The following is a 13004-nucleotide window of genomic DNA, read 5'->3' on the forward strand; positions in this document are numbered from 1 at the left end:
ACTATCAACCGTGAAACCGCAAATACGTCAATGGGAGAAATCACGTGTTTTTGTTTTCCTTCTACATTGATGAGAGTAATATTGATCTTATGCACTAGTATTATGGTGGCATAGTTTTGTTGTAGCAATAATCAAACAAAATATTACAAAATATTGAAATAAATTTGGAAATTGGGCTGTAAGGAGGATAATATGTGATTTCTTTTTTTTCATTAAATGGCACAGGTATTGCTAAATACCTTTGTTTATAATAGATTGATAATTATACACTCATATCATTGGAACTGAAAGTATGTGGATGTGGTAAAAGTTTTAGAAATAAATGCTTTGTAGTTTTGTACCAGCTAAATAAGAAAAAACATGTTACATTATCTGTAGACATCTTTCTGGCATAGACTTCATACACGTTTTGGACAGTCCTACCATACCAGAATTTATCATTCTATAGAATTGTTGTTGCAGTGCATGATTATGAAGGTATTTTGATAAAGAGAACTGTTAATATTTGCTGTTTATCTAGAATATACATTTACAGAAAGAAAAAACAATTAAAAAGGACCAATTTTTCAGCTGATCGGATATTCTATACATCAACAGAAAAAAAAAAAAACTATAGAAGCAAAATGCATTCAACTTGTTTAAGCTGTTTTTTGTTTGTTTGTTTGTTTTTTTTTTGTTGCAAAGTATTGCAGGGTTGAAGAACAATTCATGATATACTTTATTTCGATTTCTTTGAAGTTCGTTTTTTTTTCAAATTCCTACTGCTCTAATAATTCAATCAATATTATTGAATAAAAACAGTAAATTATATTTTGGTATTGTAGGGCGATGATTTAAGTCAACACTGGTGCGAATCGTGTTTGTACTGTTCCAAAAAGAGTATTGGGGGATCTATGGAAATGAATATTGACTTGAAATTCAACAGTACTTTCGGGTAACTGTATTAAGATTGGGTTACTTTGTAGATCAAATGAGAGGTTGCAAGTACACACAGACAAAAAGTTAACCGGATATTGCTTTGCCATGATAGGTCAGTGCTACAAGGGCGGGGGATACGTATTCCATTTTACCTACATTTTTGTAAGTTAGTAGTACATATGCAAAGGTCGTTTACCCACAAACAAAATAATGCACAATTGGGCAAACAAACAAACAACTCGTCTTCAAAGCTTCAAGGTCGCGATAATTCTCATCATTTCCTTAAGTCCTTCATTAAATTCAATCAGATGTGGCGACTTGCGTCATAGGTATCGACCTGTAAATATATGTCAATGCATCGATACTCACTGGTTATCTCCCTTTCCATAGACTTGGTTTTTTTTTGTCAATGAAGCCACGACAGTGGCTGAAATTGACGTAGGCATCACATGAAAATATTGCTAAATATTATAATTCGCGGTAGCACTCGCATGCATCCGCGATCAATACCATTGTGAATGGAAAAGAGTGAAACGTGAAATGGAAAGGAGTAAAAATAACCATGAATTTGATGGTTAATCACACAGCATGCAAGGGAAATTTCGCATCGTACATTTTATTTATAGGAATCCGTGTAATATTTACGCACTATTTAATGACTTGTTTCTTCGGACTGTTGATCACGTGGTGAAAATTGTTACAGTCACCAGCCACTTCATGCGTATGAATATCTCACGTGTTCTTAGAAGAAAAGTTTCTGAAGCTGAAGGGGACCCCTAACGGGAAATAGTTTGATTAAATAAGGTGGGTTACTGCACGAAAGCACTCCCTAATGTAGACACAATTCTTCCATTACAGACACTTTTTGCGAACAAGTTTTGATTATCTTGAGGAAAGAATGGATATTTTTTTTTCTGCATCTGTAGCCCCTGCTAGTACCCTCGCGTCATCCCGCCATCTTGGATCTCTCCAGTTGAGCATCATGACAAATCTAAATATATTCTTTAATTTGCCTGACAATTTTTAGATGTTGACTTAAAATAGCTGAAAATAGTATTTGAGAGACAAAGTTTTGTATATTTTAATACTGAAGGGAAAGGAATTCTTTTATTCTGCCAGTCAACCCGTTAGTACAGTACTTTCGCGTCACCCCGCATGCATCTCAACAGACGAGCATCATGTCAAATCTTATGTATTAATCCTGTTTAATCATTGATGTACAATATTTGTAAAATGTTCTATGTACTCTGTTAGTTTATGATAAATAGGTATGAATCTATCGTGAGCTCATAGTCCTGATAATTTACCCTTTTTGCTGTGTAATGTATGATTATATTCATGTTACAAACTTTAGAAGGTTTGAACTTTTTGAATCAGTTTATAATTATGCAACAACAGCGAAAGTATAGGTATTGCATGCTATACATACATTGTATGTACCAACAAATACTTGTAGCATTTATTCTTTTTCCGACGCAGTCATTTCCAGAATGAAATGTAGAAAATTGTAAGTAAAAAGAACAAATTTTACTGCGCTAGCTATCTTTTTTTTGAAATATAAGACCTATTTACAATGTGCTACTTGTAAACAGTACAAAACCTAGTTTCAATTGATGTATTCATTTCATTGTTTGTCATCTTAATACATATACACATATTTACAATTAACAACACATGTTGAAAACTGTGTAACGTACTTGTTTTTGTCTAAGTTTAGAATAGATAGTAAAAATGTTATTTACCAAAAGTTTTCAGTTTCTGTTTATTTAGAATATTTTGACAGCATTGCATTTAATAGGGATGGGACTTGCTAGTTATCTGATTTAGCCATTAAACAAATATGTGGGGTCCATTAGTACTGAAAGATACAAGTTGTTTGAATGACATGAAAATACAGATTGTTTCTATCAGAGTCTTGAATACCCTTTTTGCGTCTCTCAGGACTGCTCCATTTTATGACTGTTAGTAACTCTATTTAGTAGAGGTGAAAGAACCTTGGTTTTGGGTGAACTACTATGTTGATGTTTTGATCTGATTGTATGGTCATAATTCATTTTGAAAGTAATTAGACAGAAAAACGGCAAATTTACATGCTTTGACACAGGAACACAGGATTCAACAGTGGTTTAACTAAAGAGTCTTTGTCCATGTATGACTAAGGGAGAACTTGGAGCTGTATAAATATTTGCTTCAATTTTATGATAAGTAAAAGCAAAAGCTATGTTGTGAAGTGATTTAAAGAAGCAGCAAAAAAAAAAAAAAAAAAAAAAAGAGAAACATGAAGGAGTGAATTAACATGTATTATTTTAATTGTGTATCGTCAAATCAACTCAAGAAGCCATGGCTGTTCAGCTAAAAACGGTCTTTGAAAAAAAAATTTGGAATTGTAAGGAATGGTAAAAAATATTACTTTCCCTAGTTTAAAATATTACAATCCTTTTTTTATGATTAGAAATGTGATTGTGCAGTGGGAATCAGAGCAAAATATGAACTTCATTGACTCAGTACTTAAGTACTTTGATATATATTACGGTGTGGCTGGATTTCCTACATTTGACCGGAATTTCTGTAGTTTACTATTAAGGACGAATTAACCCAAAATCTTCGAAAAATTACACACATTTTTAGAAAGAAGTTTCCCTAGAGCCATTTATTGATGCTTATAATACTATTTTAGGGAGTTTTCAAACTATCAGACACGCTCAACAATGTTTGTCAGAATCGAGGTACTGACATGTTCGATGTCGAAAGCTAACGTGACTAATATACGCTAAGGATTCAGCTTTGTCACTATCTTTTACCATTTCAATGCGAATAAAGCATCAAAATAATGTAAAATCCTAGAAGATTACACAAGAGAGTTAATTGGTGCAAGCACCAAATGTTTAGGCTGGTAAAAGATTTTTTTTTGACACAGAAAAAGAATTGGGAATTTTTCAACTATAACTTTGGAAAAATTTGACTCTTGGTTTTTTGGCCATCATTAGTGACTTGCAGATTGGGATCTCACATTTGGTAATAGAGGACGCAGTCGTCTTAATTGTAATAAATGTGAATTTAACCTTTGACTTGAGAAGCATGGAGAGCCAAATTTCAGTTAGACAGAAAGACCTGTTATACCAAGAGTAATATAAAGTAAGGATCATTCAGTTTCACATCTGTAACAAAAGTTTATATCTGACATCCTTAATATGGGTTTGTTAAAATGCGAAGCAAATAAATCCTAGTTGTAAAATTGTATTTGGCGTTATTACTTAAAAATAATCAATGATTCAACTGTGTCCTCTTGCTGGTTACACCTGCCTCATATTAGTTCTCAAGGGCATGGGTACGACCATTTTTGAATATAACACTCATCAATTAAGAAGTTGGAATTTATGTGATATTTATCATTGAAACTTGAATTTGAGATAGTTTAAATGATGTGTCAAAGTGGCAGGTTTTGCCAAAAAGTATCTGGAAACATACTTAAAATATGTATTGCTGTTGCTGAGAATTAACTTAAATGTAAAATGTGGTGCAAATTATTCAATTGTGAGTCTGGGAGAAGATTAGTCCACTGTTGTCAGAGTGTCATATAACCACATAGGTCTGGGTAAAAGTTTTAGAGATTTTGACTTGTGTAAAATGTGATGCATGTCAGCCATGTGCTAAATGGGGGTCAATATCATGTTGATGTTGTTCGACTAAACCACCAAAAAGTAAGAGATCAAATATATACCCACCAAGAAATATGGTATTTAGTCTGTTAGGTATTATAGTTTTAAGACTGTGTGCATGCACAAACCTAATAGTTGATGGCACATGACAAATGATAAGGTCACTTTTTAGTTATATTTTTGGCAAAGAAATTATGTCCACACCCAAACAACTTTATATTTGGTGACACATTCTATCATATGTAAAAATATACAGTTGTTTCTTTGGTGTGGAGATACTTTTGTGGATGTAAATATGTCTGAATAAAAAACATCCAAAATTTACCATTCTTGACTGTTTATGTAAAATGACGTCATGTTAGTGCACCATTTTAACATCATTTAAACACTCGTTAAAAAAAATGGCGCATTTCATATCACAAATACATCCAGTTGGATGATAGTTTTGATTAATTGCTACGATTAAAAAAAAATAAAGAAAACATTGAAATTTATCGAAAAAATGGGAGAGAACTCTTCAATTTTGTTGCTTTGTAGTAGATAACGTTAAAATACATTTTCTGAGACACCCATAGTCAATATGAAACAAACATTATTTGGCATAAATATGATATAAACATGACATTGAAACAAAAATGTTTAGTGGGACGATTTACCCCGTGTCATCCATGTCAAAGGATCTGAATGATCCTCTTATCAAACAGTTATCAAGTAGAGAGTACGCTGCTACATGTATCGATGCTGCTACATGTATCGATGTTGCTTCCAAAAAATTACTAAAGAATTCAAGTACCAAAAACACTTGTAAAAACTTTATTAGTAACTATTTATACTAAAAAGTTTAAACATCATAAAACAATCAATACATCAAAACTCTCAAACTTACATCATGAAAAAATCAAATGACTAGAATATTGTATGTAGTACTGAACAATGGCAGGATATGCTAGAGATATTGTACAAAAAAATGCAGGACAATCTATATTTACTTCTAAAGCCCACGAAATTTTCGTTCCAACGATCTATACCAACGCCCGAGATAATTGGAATTGTTTACAAAACATCTATTTTTAGAGCTTCGGAGTTCCGTTTTAAATTTTGCATCGTCTTTGTTAAAACGATATGTTAAACAGCATAAAACAGGAAAGGATGAAAAAAAAAATTGTCATATTCAACTCACTCAATGAGGCATTTATAATCGGACTAATATTTTATAAAGTGCTGTTTGCAGTCTGCAGTTAATAACACACAGTAACTCATGTAACATCTTTAAAGTCATATCATATTACGGACCGGCTTAGGGCCGACCCGTAATAATACCAGTATCCTTTAAAGCTACCGTTTAAGAAGACCACAAACAAAAAAAGAATGTGCAATGAGAAGGAATAAAATGAAATTCAACAACAACAACAACAAAAAAAACCCCAAAAAAACCCAAAAAAAACCAAAAAACAAAACACAAAAAAAAAATAAATAAAAAAATATATATATATATATATAAAAAAAATAAAAATAAAATAAAAAAATAAAAATGACGGAGATAAAATGGGAGGGACTTCTTAACTTCCATAATACCATAAAAAACGGAAAAATTTAATAACAAATTTAGTGCATTAAATAAAATAAATAACAGAAGAATAAAATTCCTGTGTTCAGGAAAAAAAGATGTGATAAAAAAAAAGAGTACAAAATTTAAGAACCCAGCAGTATACAATAAAGAAAAGATCTCAATCAACTCACCAACAAACAAGCTGAAAAAGAAACACGAAAGGAAAACATAAAAAAAGAACAAAGGAATATCCAATATGAAAGCAACCTTTAAGTACATATAGTCAATATGGAAACCACGAGAAAAACTATCATAAACAGTAAAGAACCAGGCGGACTACCAATTCACTCAAAATATGAAATTACAAAATTCGCCATAAATGCAGAGGATGTGCGTTGTTTTCAAGAAAATGAAATTAAATTCAGTTATTCACCAGGACTGCAAATATACTAGTGAACAATAAGTTTGTGAAGACTTGCAAGCCCTGACGGCATCAAAACTACTTGCAATAAATTTCAACTCAACAATATAAAAAGCTTGAGAGAGATAAACATTAGAAGAAGAGTAAAATATTGCAGACAATAACATACCGATTTGTTTGACGTCGACTGTAGTATAATGAAGACACTTGTATAAGTCCTCGGAAGATAATAAAAAATCTGTTCAAATCGCCACATGTTCTTGAAGTTTAACTACTCAACAAATTTACATCCATAGGGAATTCTCCAAAATTATGATGCATATGAAAGAGTAAACAAAGGAACCAAGATTCGATCGGAAATAAAAAAAAATATTCAAAGTATAAAGACTAGACGGTGAAAACAGATACACGCACAACAAAGATCATGAAATGAACAAAATAACACGTACTCAGAAACCAAAGTAAATGAGCAACTTGGCCTCCAAATAAAAAAAAAATAACGGAAAAAAACTTTGAGAATGGACCGGGTGCGCCGGTGGGATAAGCGTGCGTCCTCTGCCTTTCTAGAAACACCTGCCGAATTGCACTTGAAATGTTGCGACCGGAGTAGACGAAGGAGGGAAGGAAACTGATACGGTGAACACATCGGTACAAAAAGTTAGTAACGACAAGCTCCGGCATAACATTTGAGTTGTGATGTGATAATTCCATACGCAGGTGCTGAAGGGATGTTTCTAAAGATGAAAGGAAAGTTAACATTGCAGAATGTGAAGTCATCATGTTGGTCTTGTAGTTTGTTCATGAAATTTCCTTTTCCACGATCTCTTAGTGTAGGCCAGCATATGAGACTGACTTCAAACAAATAGGCTTCTGGAGCAGGGTTATGTTGCTATAAGATTGAAGTCATCACTACAAAAGTTTTATGGTCGTCATCATGAACTCGTGGATCGTTACGGTGTATCCATCTGCGCCATGGAAACTGATTTGTTCAATGTGTTATAGTTTTCCTTTCCTCTTTCGTCTACCCCGGACTTGACTTTTTATGAGCAACTCGGTGGGTGTTTCTAGAAAAGCAGAGGACGCTTACCCTACCGGTACATCTGGTCCATGCTCCCAGTTTTTAGTGGAGTCCGAGTTGCTCATTTGCTTTTGTTACTTTGTATGCATGATTTTAGTTACTTTATGTTCTTTGTTATGCATGTCTGTTTTCCATGTGTGGTCTTTGTTCCTGGATTACATTTTTTTTTATTACCGCTATAACCTTGGTTCCCTTGATTACTCTTTCAAAGTGTCTGTAGTGTCCTTTATTTCAAGTTATCCGTGGTAGATGCAATGTATAATATCCCCGAAACTAGGATTTAAAGGCAATACGTCATTTATATAGCGGAAAATTAGATTAAAGGGTCTGGCCAAACGATGTTCCTTCATTTGGATTAAATTAGCTATTAAGTCAGCATCATTAGAGTGAAGGAATAGGTCGACGAGTATGGGAGCGCAATTTACTCCCATTGGAATGCCGACCGTCTGTCCAAACAAAACAAAACAAAACGCGTTCACCACAGTGGACAAATATGTGGTCGATAATAAAAATCCTGCATTTTGACAACATCTTCGGTATATTTGGAAGATGATTTAGAATGAGTATATATTTGTATCTAGCTGTACCGTCTTTTTTTTAGTAACAACGCTGTACAATGTTTTGGGTCGGAATATTAACTGAATATGGGGAATAGTGGTATAAAGAGTAGAAAAATCATAGGTCTTTATGAGAGAAAAATGTTTTATGTTATAGAACAATGAAACTTTCTGATTGGCGGAAATCGAAAAGTTAGTTGTACACTATGCAAAAATAACTATCAGGTCCTAAGTCTACTACTGGTTTACCTCCGTGAAGAATGCTAGTGTATCTACTTTTTTCCCCACGCATTAGGTATATTTTTGCTTTTTACCCTTTAATCTTAAAGACGCTCCTCCATGGAAACGTAAGCCACCTGATCGTAATTATGTTTTCCGATTGTCCAAATACTGAAAACCTAGTGGGGTTCGAAAAAACTATATCGAACTTGCGTACGATATGTTATTCCCTGAACAAAATGTAGAAAATTATTAGTAAAATGAACAAATTTTACTGTGTCGGCATTCTTTCCAAATATAACGAAATCTGGTTCATATCCGTTTACAGATGACATCAATATCTTTCACACAATTAATCTATTGAATAATAATTATAAACTTTTTAAGTTGCATTTGATAAATAGCTAGTATGATATGATAAATGTCCACTCTTGTACATGCAAACATATGTATATTGGTTTACCGGGACATGATCAAGGTATAAAGTAATAATTTATGAAGTCTACAACTCTTCAGAAAATACCAAAATATAAAACTACACAAGATGGATAAATGCAACATTTGGTGATCATTCCAAGATGTGAGTGGACGATCATTTGATATTGTCGGGGGGGGAGTGCTTAAACAATTTCTTTGAATCATTATGTTAATGTTAAAATATTTATTTTTCAAATAAATCGAATCAATTTATTTAATTTTCAAATAAATCGAATCAAATTATTTATTTTTCACATAAATCGAATCAAATTTATTTTCATATATGCGAAAGCATTATGTTCGAATCAAAGTGAATTGAAAGGATCAAAATGTTTTCTCGTATGTTCTCATCTACAGCAAAGAACTCTAGATAAAGACATCTCATATCTTAACCTACACTTAAGAGATCGATGGTAAAGGAAAACTTTTGACCAAACTTGACGAGAAACGTGATGACTTTTCATTCAGAATTGTCAACTTTCCTTTCATCTGTGACAACATCCCTTCAGCGCCTGCGTATGGAGTTTTCATATCACAAATCACACGTTATGCCAGAGGTTGCTTTTTTCGTCAATTTAAAGTTTTAGCATTTTAAAAAAGTGTCAGTCTTATTTATGAATTGAGATTTTTAACTTTTATCTTTTAATTTCGTTCTACTCTGAAGTCAATGAAGAAATTTTTTGGACAAGTATTAGCATTGAATATTACATTTTGGATTAAAATTTTATTGCATACGTGTATGAATGAAACAGTTGTTTATACGGATAATTGTGTTGATTTGGTATCCACTCTAACCGTCGTCTTTAAATGTGTGATCAGCTACTAAAGCTAAAAACTGTTTTGCAGATGGAATCGATGTTAGAAGTAAAACAGCAATGAAAATGCAAAATATCTACATGATTTTATATGATTTTTGGGTAGACTTCATTGGTATGATTATTAAAAATAGATGGGTATGTTTTTCTATGCTATTGAAAAGATCTATCAGTAAATCGACAAAATTTCTATATTTTTTTGTTTGACCACACAATACGATTCATATAATGACACAAAATTTAAATATGAATCATCACGGAGAGCCTCATTCTTACAAGTATGAGAATTACGCTACTTGGTAAGAATCTGGCAAAATGGGAAAAATCATAAACATGCATGTCAAAAACCCATCGATCTAACAATATAATTTCTTTCAAAGACGCTTTCTTCATCTAAAAAGACCATTATTTGATCTCTACATCACTGGATTTGCTTAGAAAATTTTCAATAGAATGTTAGAAAAAATGAGGCTTTTGACAAAGTAATCTGCATTTAAAATGTTCATTTTTAGTGCATTTCAAAAAAATTATAACTCGATGCACAAACATGATATGGAACATTTTGTCTTTTTTCCATGATTCTGATGGTCAGTAGTCAAATTAAACTTTTAAAATGGTGGAGTTTTTCATACCATGCTTCACCCACTGCCCCATTCTTACAGAAACTTAAACTCAAAATCTAAAAAGAATCTTTAATGAGTGAAAGTATAAACCTTTTCAATAACATTTATAGGTAAATTACCAATTGTAGATTTTCTTAAACCTATAACGATTGAAACTGATATTCGAAAAGGAGGAATGTTGCTGTAATTGTTAGGAGTTGTTTTGAACGATTGTGTCTTGAATAAATGTCAAATTGTCGAATGTTTCATTAGCAAGAAATTGTATTTTGGGGTGTATTTTTTTAATGAAAATTTATTTAAAGTCAATGGGAACTTATTTTCAAAACTGTTTTTTTTTGTGTGTTTAAAAAAGATCTTTGTTTTGAATACATATCAAGTTAATCGAAGGTTTTATTAGTGAGAAATTGCAACTATGACAATAATATTTTTTTTTTGTTAAACGTTAAACACTTGTCGATGTATTTTGTTTTCACACATATTCTGCTAGAGTCATAGTATACACATACTATAATATTAATTTAAAAAAAGGACAGCAAAAATAAATGAATGTATATGAAAAAAATAAATAAAATAATAAATAAAATAAAAAATAAAATAAATGAGAACATCCTTGACAAAAGGGTGTGTCAGAATTCATGGTAGAGGTTGAAACACCATAATCCATGTTGCTCATTTTCGTTTGTTTCTATGTGCAAGTTATTTTAGAAATTAAATGTTCTTTTTTGTGTTTATTTTCCCGGTTTAATCGTTATAATTGCCGTTCGAATCCTATCCTGGTTCCATTATTTCCCCTATCATTTCAGTCGATATATTTCTATCCGAACCCCAAAAACCAACAAAAATAGTGTATCACAAACTAGTTGGTTCCGAAAAATATGCATCAGACTACACAATCGTCATAGAAATGTGAAAAAATTCAATCTTTTGTCAGTATTGTTTACATGATGAATTCATACATTCTTTTAATGTCACGTCAAACAGAACTTAAGTTCATACACAATGTACTTTTGAACAAAGCAAATTGTATTTGATGATGAAATGAATACAAACATGGCAATAAACGAATTTTGAAGGGAATGAAAATGTTGGAAATATCACTGATATAGTATATGGAAATTGGTATGATGTTACTATTTTATTGCTTGTATCCTCTCCTATAATAACCTCTCAAAAGTTATCACATTAGCAAACGTAAATACCAATCCTTTTCGCCTTCTTTACTTTGTTTATGTCATATAACATGGTTAGGTGTCCTGTATTTGACCCTTTTTTCATTTTTGTTGTATCTTGTGGTAATATGTCTTGAAATTTGTTACCACAGACTATTCAAATTCGTCGGTCTTAGAGGTAAAAAATTGTAATGTTTTCTTTTGAATAAAATCCATGCCAATTATTCTTTATGCCTATACTTTTTATTATATAAGTATAGGAGGACCTAATAATGAAAAAAAAAAACTTCGAGAGTAAGCAATAATTTTTTTTCCCACTACCGTCCTGCCGTTGTTAGGATTTGAACATTGTTAATAGTAATCGTTAAAGGGACGGAAATACCGAGAACCAAGGCTAGTTTCATGAACTGAAATCATAACTTTTGAAATTTTAAGAATGTTATTAAATTGAATTTTATTGAATCGAGAAAGTTAGGTTTATTGTGTTCTTTTAGATGAACTGTAATATTACGAAAACGATAATAAAGGAACTAAGTTGCACAAAAAGGCAAAACAGTAAAAAAAAAGACCGACAATGTTGGAATATTACTTGACTTTATGTAAGTGTAAAATGGTTGAAAGGCGCAATCTCTAATTATTAAGTAATAATGAAAAAAACATATCATTTTTATTCGACCGCAAAATTTATGCGGACATGTAATGGATTTGTGCTGTTGGCATTGTTTGCATCGTCGTCGTCGCCCGCCACCCGTAGAAATTTGGTTTCCGGACAGTAACTTGAGTACAAGTGCACTGATCTCAATCAAAATATACCACAAAATTCTATATAACACGAGGAAGATTTTTGGAGTTGTACCCTGTAGGAGTTTGGGACCAAAACAAGCTTTACAGATATCTGGACAAAAAATTAGTGAGGTGAGAGTACATGGCACGCTATGAAATTGCTCTACATGTACAAGGTATTATACCATAAAATAACATCTGAAATGATTTTTGTGTTTTTGACTTGAATCGTTAAAGAATAAGAGACTAACAATGGGTCACAATCTAATTTTTTATCTTACATCCATGACCATAACTTGAGATTTAGTGTATGCATTTTTATACGACTACAAAAGTAGACATTTCGATCCCTGTCATTGTCGTTGTTGGCGTATTGACCAAAATTATTGGATTCCTTATGAAAATCCCGGCTTGCATTTCTCGATCAGGTTTTAGACATCTCTTACGGTTTTCGAGTTAAAAGAGTCAAAGTGGCCACGTATAGCTGAAATATTGCTGCTCGGGCGTTAAACCCCGACAATCAATCAATCAATCAATCAATCAATCAATCAATCAATCAATCAATTAATCAATATCATTAGCTGTCCAAAGCTTTATTAATGTAACGACCTTCTTTCTTGACTTATTTTTTTTTGAGTAAGTTAAATGCACGAGCAGTACAAACTTTTATATCGTCAGTTTTCCGTTTTAATTGTCACACTTCTTCGTAAGAGTCATCGGGGAGTTCATTCAGCTA

General features: G+C 32.3%; 1 long non-coding RNA gene across 1 annotated transcript; it reads left to right on the forward strand.

The window, feature by feature from the left end:
- Positions 1-2: 2 nt before the first annotated feature.
- Positions 3-6300, forward strand: LOC148629651 (uncharacterized). Its single transcript, XR_015917037.1, has 2 exons — positions 3-934; positions 1777-6300. It is a non-coding gene; the product is annotated as an uncharacterized LOC148629651 (long non-coding RNA).
- Positions 6301-13004: the final 6704 nt, after the last annotated feature.

The sequence above is a fragment of the Perna viridis genome, chromosome 1, assembly GCF_037379345.1.
Source record: "Perna viridis isolate PV_CMFRI_1.1 ecotype Kerala chromosome 1, ASM3737934v1, whole genome shotgun sequence".
Classification (NCBI taxonomy): domain Eukaryota; kingdom Metazoa; phylum Mollusca; class Bivalvia; order Mytilida; family Mytilidae; genus Perna; species Perna viridis.